Source organism: Podarcis liolepis, assembly GCF_965112155.1.
Source record: "Podarcis liolepis genome assembly, chromosome: 1".
Lineage (NCBI taxonomy): Eukaryota > Metazoa > Chordata > Lepidosauria > Squamata > Lacertidae > Podarcis > Podarcis liolepis.
In genome coordinates, this window is record NC_139554.1 from 100902204 (window position 1) to 100914677 (window position 12474).

Genomic DNA, 12474 nt, shown 5'->3' on the forward strand with positions numbered 1-12474 from the left:
AAATTACAAACGAGCTGTCCATTTATCAAAGCAAATATGGGGCTAGGACCAAGTTGATGGTTCAAATATCTGTCAGGTAGAATCTACCTAGAGCTGTGATAACAACCAAAAAAATAAATATGGTTTTGTATAGGTTTTGATTTGCAGGGAAACCAGACATAGCATAAAACAATAATTCCATAAAGTTTTGTGAAAAACTAGTAGGGCCACTTAATGTAAATCCTATTTATTTAATTAATAATAGAGTGTGATTTTCTGATTTGGATTTAAAAAGAACTCTTTGTTTAATTTTTTTTATTAAAAAGATGCTGTGTTCTTTGAGTTCTTAACACTGAAAAATATCTCTGTGGTTTGAAATGTATTTTGTCTGGCCTGGGTACCTGTAGGAGGAAAGAATAAAGTAATATGAAAATGCCAGCTCAGCAAAGTGTAGGACTCTTAGATGCATAAAAGGCACAGGAGATGAAACAAAAGTGCTTTGGATGTGCAAAGAGAAGGGAGGGGATAGACTAAATTTGCAATAAAAGGAATTATCTGAGTTCTGATAACATCAATCCTCTATTTTTAGGTGAATTGGGGAGCGGGAAGAGATTTTTCTCCAGGTTCTCTGTTCAACAATATTAAAAACCAGATGTTAGATAAAACATGTGTTATTCCATGTGTAGCCCAGTCCCATGCATGTTCAGTCAAGCAGTAAGCATACACACAAGTGGACTGCTTGTTAGAGGACAAGTATGGAGCTGCTATTCCCTCTGTTGGTGGCGTAGTTTAAAAAATAATAGGAGAACAGAGAAGGGGAGATGTTTGATTGGACAGAGCCTTTCTTTTTTCTTTTCCTTTTGGTACCAATTTCTGTCAGAAGCAGAGCTTTAGGTGGTTCACAAGGGGCTTGTATGTCAGCTGCATCCCTAGGAATGAAACAACAAGATTTGCCTTTTTGGGGGGTGGGCGAGATGGATCTCATGTCTTTGATATATGTGCCCATGCCCTATTGAGGTTACTAGAACCTGCATTGTAGGACATTGACATTTTCTTGGAAATTACACTCGATGGCCTAGAGTGTGTGTCCTGATTCTGCTGTCCTGGATGGGCAACCTCAAGTTGGATGGGCAACTTCAAGGCCCCTCCTTCTCCCCCTTCCTGTGTTTCTTTATCTTAAAGCCAGACTTGGACTGGACAACCCTTCAAATAGGGGTCACCTTGAAACAGTGAATTGTCCCAGGTAACCCTTCACATAGAGCTCTGTAAAGTAGAGTACAAGGCCACCCAGCTCCACATATTCCAGTGATAAACCCTGTCATTTTGAACAGGTTTCAGAGCAGTGCTGAAAGAAAGTACTGGCTTGAATTCAGCGTTAGCAGTCCCCATGAAGACTGCGAGTCTGCTCCTTCCCCTGAACTCTGAATCAGCATTTTTTGGGTGTGTGGAAGCATTTCAGTGAGTCTCTTAAATCCAGGAGTGGGCAAAATTAAGATTTTTGTTTCAGTTAACCCCCCCTAACTTTGTAAGTGTGAAACTCCTCTGAAACTTTGTAAGTTTCCCAGCAGAAGCCCTTGAGAGGTAAGTTTCCCAGCAGAAGCCAGAGAGCCAGTGTGGTGTAGTGGTTAAGAGTGGTAGACTCATAATCTGGTGAACTGGGTTTGATTCCCCACTCTGCTGCTGGGTCACCTTGGGCTAGTCACACTTTTCTGAAGTCTCTCAGCCTCACTCACCTCACAGAGTGTTTGTTGTGGGGGAGGAAGGGAAAGGAGAATGTTAGCCGCTTTGAGACTCCTTAGGGTAGTGATAAAGCGGGATATCAAATCCAAACTCTTCTTCTTCTCTTCTTGTGTAAAAGCTTTATCCCAGAACAAGAGTCCAGTTACCAAACTAGTGTCGCTTTCCCTCAGAACTTTCTGACTAAAGGTTCAGCACCTCAGCCTCTCTTTGGTCTAAGACAGTCAGGTCCTGATCCTACAGAGCCCCTATGTGAAAGCAGGTGGCCGTGCATTGGGATTTCTGTGCACACAACCACACTCAACATGCAGTTGTGGGAAGGAGTTGCGGGGGTGGGTTCTAAGCGCACCTCCACTCTGCAGCAAGCATGGCTGTACACTGATAGGACTATTTCCCACAAATAATACCTTCCCTCTTATCGCTGTCCCAAGCCCTACCAAATGGTGTTTCTACAGGTTAGCTGATGATAGGGCTGAGAGACAGGGTCATGTGACACCTCGGCAGTGGTATAGCGTGGGTTGTCAGCACCCGGGGCAAGGCAAGTAATTTGTGCTCCCTAACCCGTGGATTTGCGCCCCCTAACCCATGGATTTGCGCCCCCTAACCCTAACCCCCAGATGTTGCGCCCGGTGCGGCCGGCCCCCCCTGCACCCCCCACACTACGCCACTGCACCTTGGTAGATCAGCTACCTCATGATTGCATTACAGCAGACATGGCCAAACTTGCCCCCCCCCAGCTGTTTTGGGACTACAATTCCCATCATCCCTGACCACTGGTCCTGTTAGCTAGGGATGATGGGAGTTGTAGTCCCAAAACAGCTGGAGGACTGAGTTTGGCCATGCCTGCATTACAGTAACTGTGCCAAAGGTTACATGTAAGGAAGGGAGCTCCTCTATGATTTTGGTGATAATACCCTCTTAGGTGGGGAACTGCCTTTTAGAACAAAGGATTGATTTGCCCGAGAAAGTTTCAGGAAGTTACAAAATGTCTTTACGTAGTTTGTTGGATCTGTGATTTCCAAGATTGCAGAAAACAAATACCAGGAGACTGGCTGATTTTATACAAGAGTTTATTGAAAGGGGGAGGGAGGGAATAAAATCCACCCACCATCTCCCTTGCTGAGGTTTACAATCAAGACTTCCACTGCCAAGTTCTGTGTTTAGGTAAAGCATGAGAAAAAGCTGTTTTGTTTTTCAAAAGTTAACAAAATAGGTCCTATCACAGGGGCAGTAAGAAACTGACAGATTTCTTTGCTTGGGAGACAGATGTTCCTTCTCAGGTACTATTATTAATATGCCCTAAGGCAATGTTTGCTCTGAAATATCTCTAATTGAAATAATTTACCCTGATCCTCAGAGATTTAGGAAACTGTTTTCATCATGTTCGCACACAGCCAAATAATTATGAGATGCCATATGGAAAAGACATCATGTGGTCTATGAATTTCTCTGAATGTATACTTTTGAAATAGTTCCCACCGATAAGTTACCAAGCTAAATTACAAAGAGGAGATGGATAACAGTAGTTCCTCGTTAGGTGGTTTTGGTTTAAAGCTGCCTCAGTCTCTGTAGGTTCGCAGTTGACTTTACATGGAATAGCTGCACTAGGCCTAGGACACAGCTCATAAAATAGTGGTGGAATTATCGGGCTGGAGTGCAAAAGGAACAAGGTGTCAAAATTATTGTGTTTTAATTAGAAGCATGGAGAAACAAATGCGAAGCTGTCTAAAAGGTCAAGTAGGCGCAGCAAGAGTTAATTTTGCATTTGTTTCTATGTGTGCATACATCTGATTATCACTGAAACAACTCAGGAAATTGTGACTACACACAAAAGATAATGTGAATTAGTGGACATTTGCCAGTTGTGTCTCTTGTAGCAAACCCTCCTTCCTTCAAAATAGGTGTTGGGATTGAGGTGGTTTTCAGGGGGGAAACAGTAGGAAGGGGCAGGGTGAAGTATCATCTTCCCATGCACTGCTTCATCACAGTACATGCCTCCTCACATTGCTTGGCTATGCAGCAATGTCAACATAGCTTCCCATACTTACGTTTGCTGCTAAACACTTAGGCCCCATCCACACTATATTTTTAAAAGCAGTGTTATACCATTTTATGCAGCATGGCTTCACTATGACCCCAGCCCTTAAGTGGACAAAGCTTATCCAACCCTACTCAATTTCATAATTTAGTTGCCCTGGATATCTGCCTTGTCACAAAGCATTCATTTCTAGCACTGAATTCAGCCTCACCCTCTTCCAATATTTCCATCTGCTGAAGCATTCCCACCCTTCATCTCCAGAACTCAGGATAGGCTGCAATTTTTAAAACAGCATCCATAGAAAACCAGATTAAAATAGGTAGCATAAAACACCAAAATGACACTTGTGGGTTAATACCCCATGAGTGCCCTGGCAGGCAGGCAGGCTGGTGCAGGGCAAGTCATGTGACGCACATAGTTCCATCTTGTAGCACAGGGCTGGTGATCCCTTGGCTCTCCAGCTCCCATCATCCATCACCATTGTCCATGCTGGCTGCTGCTGCTGGGAGCTGGGATCTGACAACATCCCAAGGGTCAAACTTTCCCCTAGGCCTGCTCTAACCTCTTGCCATTGCTCTCTGCTCGCCCACTCGCAAAATCTGTCACCTGAGGTAGCTCTCTCACTCTGTATAATGGTAAAAGCTCATCTCTCTACTTTTTATGCTTCTTGTAGAATGCAAAGTAGTGCATGGGAAGATCTAGCTCCTAGAGTTGCGCTGGGGCATGACTCTGGCTTTTCTATTTCTTAGCCTTGGCTTTTTTAAAAAAGAAAAAAAGAAAAGCACACACATTTAGTTGCACTGCTACACAACCAATAACATCACCCTTGTTGTTTCTGTTATACCACACACATTTCTATTTCATCATCTTAAAATATCCCATTAAAGTGTCCTGGACTGCCACACACTTCATCGTCCTGACAATTAAACAAAGGTAACATTTTCAGAGAGCTATGAAGTGTTAATATCTCTCTCTACACACACACACACACACAAGCTTGGAATACATATTTATGGTACCCTTGTGCTTTCTGGTTCGGTTAATGTAACACGGGAAAGGTAAAGCATCTCAAATTGCACAGTATTCCTTCTTTTAAAAAAAACACAAAACAAAAACAAAACTTGGGTCCTTTGGTGTGTATCTTGATTAAAGCACAGTGAGAAGGTCATTGCCCAAACTTCATCTTCCACACAGTTTCCCACAGCATGTATTCCTCACAGGGAACATTTTCTCAGCTCAGGTTATTTCCAGAAATGTTCTCAAACCAAAAGAACAGTCCTTGCAGTAAAACATTTCATTCCCACTTTTTATCCTTTATCTCACAGTCCTCTGTTGACAGCACTTATGTTTCTTCGATTGACTGGGCCAAGAACAACAGAATTAATGATGTTGTCTCTTTGTGAGTGCATTATGGTTTCTCTTCTCCCCTCCTTCTTCTGACCTTTCAAACATGGGAATCTTTTATTTGTAATTTTTCTTTAAAAGGGAGGGGAAGAGGACCTCCTCTGTTTACATTGTTGCTGACAGTTTCAAAGGTATCTCGAAACTGTGTACATGCAATAGGTGACCATATAACTGTTGGGAGAACTTTCCCATGCATTTTCTATTCGTGCGTGCTCCCACACTTGAAAACCCCAGACAGATGTGCACTGCAGACCTTACTCAGAAGTAATTTTCACTGGTTTCAACAGGACATATTTCTGCAGGGCTCTATTTTGTCCCCAGTGCTGTTGACAATGACCATTAGAAATCTTGGGGAACGTGACATCAGCATGCTGATAATATCCTGCTCCATTTCTCCACTACGTCTAATTCAGATGAGACTGGAAGACCAAGACTCTGAACCCTGGGAAGACAGAGGACTTCTGGGTGGTTTTTAGATCTGGGATACAGGCCAGTTGCCTGCCCTGGATGGGGTTGCACTGCCTCTGAAGGAGAAGGTATGTAGTTTGGTGGCACTCCTTGAGACTCAGATAGCCTTCTCTGGCTATGAGTGCCTTTCACGTGCTTTGGCTCTTATGTCAGCTACGGGCATTCCTGGATAGGATTAACCTGAGCACTGTAGTTCATGCATTGGTAACCTCAAGACTGGGTTATTGCTGCATGCTGTATGTGGAGGTGCCCTTGGGTCTGGTAGCTTCAGCTGGAGCAGAATGCTATGATAGACTGGTGACTACCACCCACACATGATACCAGAGTTAACAGACATCTGCTGCTGGACCAAATTCAAGGTTCTCACACTAGTGTACAAAGTCCTGAATAACTTAGGCCCAGATTGCATTAACAGCTGCCCTACCTTATATACACCCAAAGCTAATCACTGAGAAGCAGGAGAGAGGCTTACTAGTGGTTCCCTATGGGCCAGAAGCAAGACTCGTGTCAAATAAGGAGTAGCATGTTCAGTGTTGTGGATCTCCCTTCCTCAAGAAGTTAGACAGGCACCATTCCTACTGCGTTTCAGATGTCTGCTCAAAACTTTTTTTTTTTTTAAACGAAACATTTTTTAGGAGGCCTGTGGACCCCAATTGCTTCTCAGATGTTTTCCTTTTCCTCTTTAGATCTTCAGTTTCTGAAGTTTTAAAGTTTGAGAGGTTTAATTTATGCGTTAAACTTTGCGTATTGCATTTTTATAAGCCACCTTGAGACCTCCATGGTGAAAAGCAGATTTTCTAATCATGATCAGGAGAAGGTGATCGCTCAGGACTAGCACTGCATTCAGAGTGCACAAAAACATTTTTGAGGCAAAAAGGAGGCTTTGAAAAGGTATGAGAAATCACCTGAGAAACGTATTATCTCAGTGATCTTTTGGATTGCCCGCCCTCCCCCCATGTCTGTTTTCAGCCCCTTATGTTATTGCTTCAGTTTTAGGACTTCTTTCTTCATCACTAAGTGATCCTAGCCAATCAGGCTGTGTTCAGGTGTTCAAAGGATTAAAGTGGGGATGGAGCAAAGGCACGCATGCAAGACACCCCCACTTTGCCCACAGTGTGCCTGGCTGCTCTTCAGATCTTCACGGAATTATTGCAAAAGGTCTGAAGAGCCTGTTTAAGCGCATTCAATTAAACACACTTAGAAACCTCTCTGCAAGTGGGAACCCTGGCTTATCAGGATTTGAGGAGAGTTTCAAAGTACATTCAAAGGCACACAAAAATGCTCTTCAGCCTTTAATTAACCGTTAATTGCATGAAGATCTGAAGAGCAATTTGCACACCAGGGGATATTGTGGGGTGGGTCCTCACACACACCTCTGTCCCATCCCCAGTTGGGTGTCAGCTATAGCGAATGTGATGATGCCACAATAGCATAAAGGTAATCACATCTGGCTACCTAATGCCATTTTCTATCAACCCTTGTTTAAATGAGGAAACACACCCACATTACTGTGGCAGTTGATATTTGGACTAAGTGGCCTCCTTACCAATCTGGATCCTACATTGGCTTTCCTAGATTGCTATTTCATTCCCACACCGGACTTTACATGAATAACATTAGACCCAGGTGTGGCAACCTACCGCAATAAAGATGGGAATGTGGTAGCATGACTAAGATTGGGGTGGTTTTAAAAGTTAGACTCTCCCAGTCAGAACATTTAGGAGGTCTGTTATTATCTGTATGTGGTAGCATTTCTTAAAACCAGCATTGCTGGTATTGCAGTTATGGGAAAGGAGAACCTGTGAACACTTATTCCTCACCCAGAGGATTAAAGTAAGGATGAGGCATTTTTGGAACAAAACTAGAACTTTATTTATTTAAACTCAATGAGAGTTATATCTTAATGGTAACTCTGTTAAGGCACAACAGTTCATTTCAGATGAACTTTAAAGAGGTGGTTAAGACATTTCTGAAAATTCTAACTTCAGATTCCCCCTAGAATGGCTATAATTTTTACATTGCCAGGAAAGGTCAAAGGTAAAGGAGGTAAAACACTCCCAGGCAGTTGTGGGATCTTTACCTTCCCCCTCAGGGAAACAATTTGGGTTGCCCCTATTTCAGCCCTAATCAGGCTCTAAACACAACCCTATCTAGGTGCTTCCAAGCCTTAACCTGATAGCCAAGCCCTATCTGATCTCGAATGGACAGTCAAGCCCTGTCAGTTAAACTGCCAGAGTCTAACTTTCAACACTCCAGTCTCTCCTGATTGGATGACACTCCAGCCAGCCCTGATTGGTTTTTGGGTCAATAGGAGGCTGACCCAGGATCCAATCATCAAACCAGGGAAAGCTGGATTTAATTGATAGTAAACCTGAGGGTGCAACCTATTTTACCACTGAAATTTGTAAGCCGCTGACATTGTGGGTAGGGGGACTGAAGAGCAGAATTAAATACTATGCCTTGAGTTTGGAAAATGAACTGAGATTTCTACAAGTATAAGAGAACATATGATTATGTGGATTGTGGTGGTGAGCAGTTCTCAGCTGACTTCTGATTTGTTTTGTTGCTGCTGCTTACTTACTGGGATGGGGGAGAAGTGAGGTGGCAGCAAAGTTTGCCTCATGCTGAAATTGCCATAAACTTGTCCCTTCCCCTTTAATTCCCAGTAGGCAGCAGCAGTGCAACCAATGGGAGGTCAGGTGACCACTGTGGCTTCGTCATGCTACTGCTTAGTCTTGCAAATCACAGATATTTGAAGATGATAAGCCACAATTTCCTGTAATATTTTTTAAATCTTAAATGCAGCATCCAAATTACAGATACTTCATGGCTATAAATACCTGTATCAGTTTGATACTCATATCACAGCTGAAAGTTAAGTCTCCAGTACCAGCAATTAAAGGAGGAATTGTTCGGATTTGTAATTTCTTCTTGTTTGAAGTTTCTTTGCCCTTTACATTCAAACATTTTAATCCAAAAATTCAGTGAGCTCTTAGTAGCACATTGATTTTGTATCTAGATTCAGGCCTTTTTAATTCATGAAATCTGATAGTTGCGTTAATCTGGAAGTCTAAAACTAGGACTCACAGTAACAGATATAAACCTCAATGTGAATAGGTGACTCATCTATTATTATAATATAAACACAGTGAAGCTTTTATATTACTCTAGGACTAGGGCAAGGGTTTAATTTTTCCTGTTTGTGATGAAATTTCTCATTGCGGACAAAGAAATGTTGCAATTGCAGAATGGAGTATCTGGTCACATTTCAATCTGGCTTCAGGCCCGGTTTTGGCACTGAGCCTTGGCCACCTTTATGAATGACCTTTGTTGGGACAGAGACAGTGGGAGTGTGACCCTGTTGATTCTTCTTAATGTGCCAGTGGCTTTTGATACGGTCAACCATGGGATCCTCTTGGACCACTTCAGTGGGTTGGGAGTTGAAAGCATAGTGATACTGTTCTTATATGCAGTGCTATTGGGGATTTCTGCTCAGCCTCATAGCTATGGGATCTTGCAAGGTTCCATCTTGTCCACTATTCTTTTAAACATCTATTTCAAGCCACAAGGAGAGTAGCTGTTTTCTTGTGATGTGGTATGCAGAATAATTCAATAAATTATTTTCTGTTCTACAGCATCCTGCCCATATACAGTAGTACCTCGGGTTAAGAACTTAATTCATTCTGGAGGTCCGTTCTTAATCTGAAACTGCTCTTAACCTGAGGTACCACTTTAGCTAATGGGGCCTCCCGCTGCTACCGCACCACACAATTTCTGTTCTCATCCTGAAGCAAAGTTCTTAACCCGTACTATTTCTGGGCTAGTGCAGTCTGTAACTTGAAGCATCTGTAACCTGAGGTATGACTGTACAGCTCTATGTATATGATTTCCCATGTCAGTTGTTGACTGGCACTCTTGGCCAATGATTTTGAAGTTCTGAATCACTGTGTTTCAAAGTTTCAAGACCATCAGACTGTCTGTAACCCGAGGTACCACTGTACTCATACAGAATATGTAGGCCCATATCCTGCCCTACAGCTGTGGAATGTCCTTCCCTCTGAGGTAGGTGTCTTCAGCACCAGTTGAAGACATACTTCTTTCCTCAGGCCTTTTCAGTGGATTGATGCAACTGAGTCCAGCCACAAATTAATTAATTGTTTCTCTGCTCTGTTAGCTACAACTGTGTTGTTTTAATCGTAGTCTATTATTAAATGTGCTGTATTGTTTTATGGTAGCTGTGTTTTAGATTGTAACCTGCTCTGGATGGTTAATTTGGTGAACAGCAGGCTAGAATCCAAAATAATAAACAAACAAACAGGCAAACCTCCATGTAGCATTTTCTCCCCCCCTTTTAGTGTTTGATTATCCAGCTTTGAATCTAGATAACTATAAGTTGCTCAAAAAGGGCTTTCTCCTCCTCCTCCTCCTCCTCCTCCTCCTCCTCCTCCTCCTCCTTTGGATTTATATACCACCCTATACCTGCAGGTCTCAGGGCAGTTCACAGGATAAAATCAGAATATAGAACCACAAAATACATAATCAAAATAAAAAACAACAACCCAATAACCCCCGCCCCAACACATTTTAAAAGAGCATAGACAAAGTAAGGAAAAGTCAGAATCACAAAAATAACAGAATAAAAATTAAGATTGTGTTATGACTTCTCTGATCCAGTTTTTTCCTGGTTGATACGTATTTCCTCGATCTATTTAAATATTCCCCCAGTTCTGGGGTGCAAGTAGCCTTAGTCATTTGGTGTGGGTAGGTGACCAACCTACACTGGGAACAGGGTGGGTAGGGGGAGAACATTCTTGCTGATTCTGCTGAAACTCTCAGCAGCTTTTGGTACCACCAACTATGGCATCATTTGGGACTAGCTTCCAGAATAGGACTTGGTAATGTGGTGTTATGGGTGAGGGATGGATTCCAAGACGTGATGCTGAGAGGCACTTGCTTATGACACTTTGTCTATTGGGTTCCCATAGGAGTCCAGATTGTTCCCATTGTGTTCAATTTGTCCTCCATTGTCTATGCATGTACATCCACACCTTTGTAGACTCTGGGTACCTCCTCCTTTCCAGGGTCCTGAATCATATGTAAGGGAAACACATGTTCAAATGGAATACTTGAAGGTGTGAAGGTGAAAAAGGCCAGTGGGTACAACCCTGATCAGTTAACCCACATGCTTGTTTATAACCAAACAGAAAGCTTTAATACACTCACATATACACTTGGACATGCAGTGTTTCTTCAATTGTTCTTTGGATCACTACCAAAGTCACTCAAGCTGATATATATTTATATTGCACTGTTTTGACCCACAAAGCACCAGTTGGATTTAAGGTTTTCGTAAGAGAGAAGGCAAAACTGATATGTAAATTTTCATTGAACTCTGGAGATATGAATGTGGAGGAATGCAAATCTGAACTGTCTTGTTGAACTCTGCAGCAGTTGAAGTGGGAGACATAACACCAGGTGTTTAAATCTAGCCAAAACTAGATAGATGCTTCAGAAACTGAATGCACCCTGACTCCTATTTTGCCATATTTAAGAGGATGTAATTCAAACTTTTGTTTTCATTGCCAGTTGAGTCATTGTGCTAGATAAGCATTAATCTGTCCCGATAAGGCTATTGATATGTGGAGCAAAGCCATATACAGTATGTGTAAATCTCGGAGCGTTAGTCTTGTCAAATCCCAGCTGAATTCTTTGATTCTCTAATGAGCAATTCCTTGAATTTTGCTCCGCATATACCATATAGTTGCCTGCATAAGTATACTGAAATGGTTAATATTTTCTTTTCTAAACAAATATGGTTCGGCAAGGGGGGAAAAAGATGTGATGTTTAAAGAACTTTTATGTGGGTGCCACTCTTACGAAGTCTTCTAGGTCACATGTTTGCTTTTTTAAACATTTGGTAAAAGAAATAAGTGTCATGGGAATGGACCCAGTCCATCTGGAATTAGCAGATTCCTCCCTGTTCAATTATCCCTGCATTATGAACCAGCTCACTTGCACAAGTATTTTTATTTTCTTTATGCATAAATATTGGAAAGGCGTCAGGCAGAGAATGGAAGGGAGGTAAGCTTGTTTCCGATTCCAGCACAAGGGAGGAGACATGCCAGCTGCCTTGTTTGCTCTTTGTCATGATAGTTAATGCAATTCCTGTCTTAGAATGGCCTGATATTTCTGCTCACTTTCTTTGTTCCACTTTATGTTAGGGAAAGTTATTTTCAAACTTTCTACCTCCTGGGAATCCATATTGACTTTTCCATTGAGACTTCCCTATAGGTTGCAGAGAATTCTGGGAAGCTCTCATATACTGTACAGTACATAGTTCATTAAGAGTGCTGATGAGTCCTACTGATTATCCCTGTAGTGGTGAGGTAGCTGAGAGAGCACTCTAGAATACCCACCCACATTCTCTACAGTAGTCTGTAGCAGCCCTAGGGTTAGGTTCAAATGGTTTGACTGAACTATTTTGGCCCAAAATGGCTGCTGAAAAGGAATGGGGATTCCTTGTTTGGTGTCTTGTCTGAACTAAGGCACTGTTTTGGTCTCTGTTTTCAAACTGTTGTCTGAGGAACCTGGGGTTCTTCAGAATTCTATCAGGAGCAAGAAGAACAGTTTAAGATGGCTACGCTTCCTTTTAAGACAACTGGCCTACCACAACCTGTCTCTCTCTGCAATGAGAAGCATCAGGAAAGGATTGGATCCAAGCGAGCTTTCCTCTTGTGCTGCCCAGCTTGGAGGTGGCAAAGTGAAATGGCAAAATGAGGATGACTATTTCAGCTAATGGAAGGGTTTGTGCGGAAGAGAAATAGCCAAAACATTTGAGGGGGGGTACT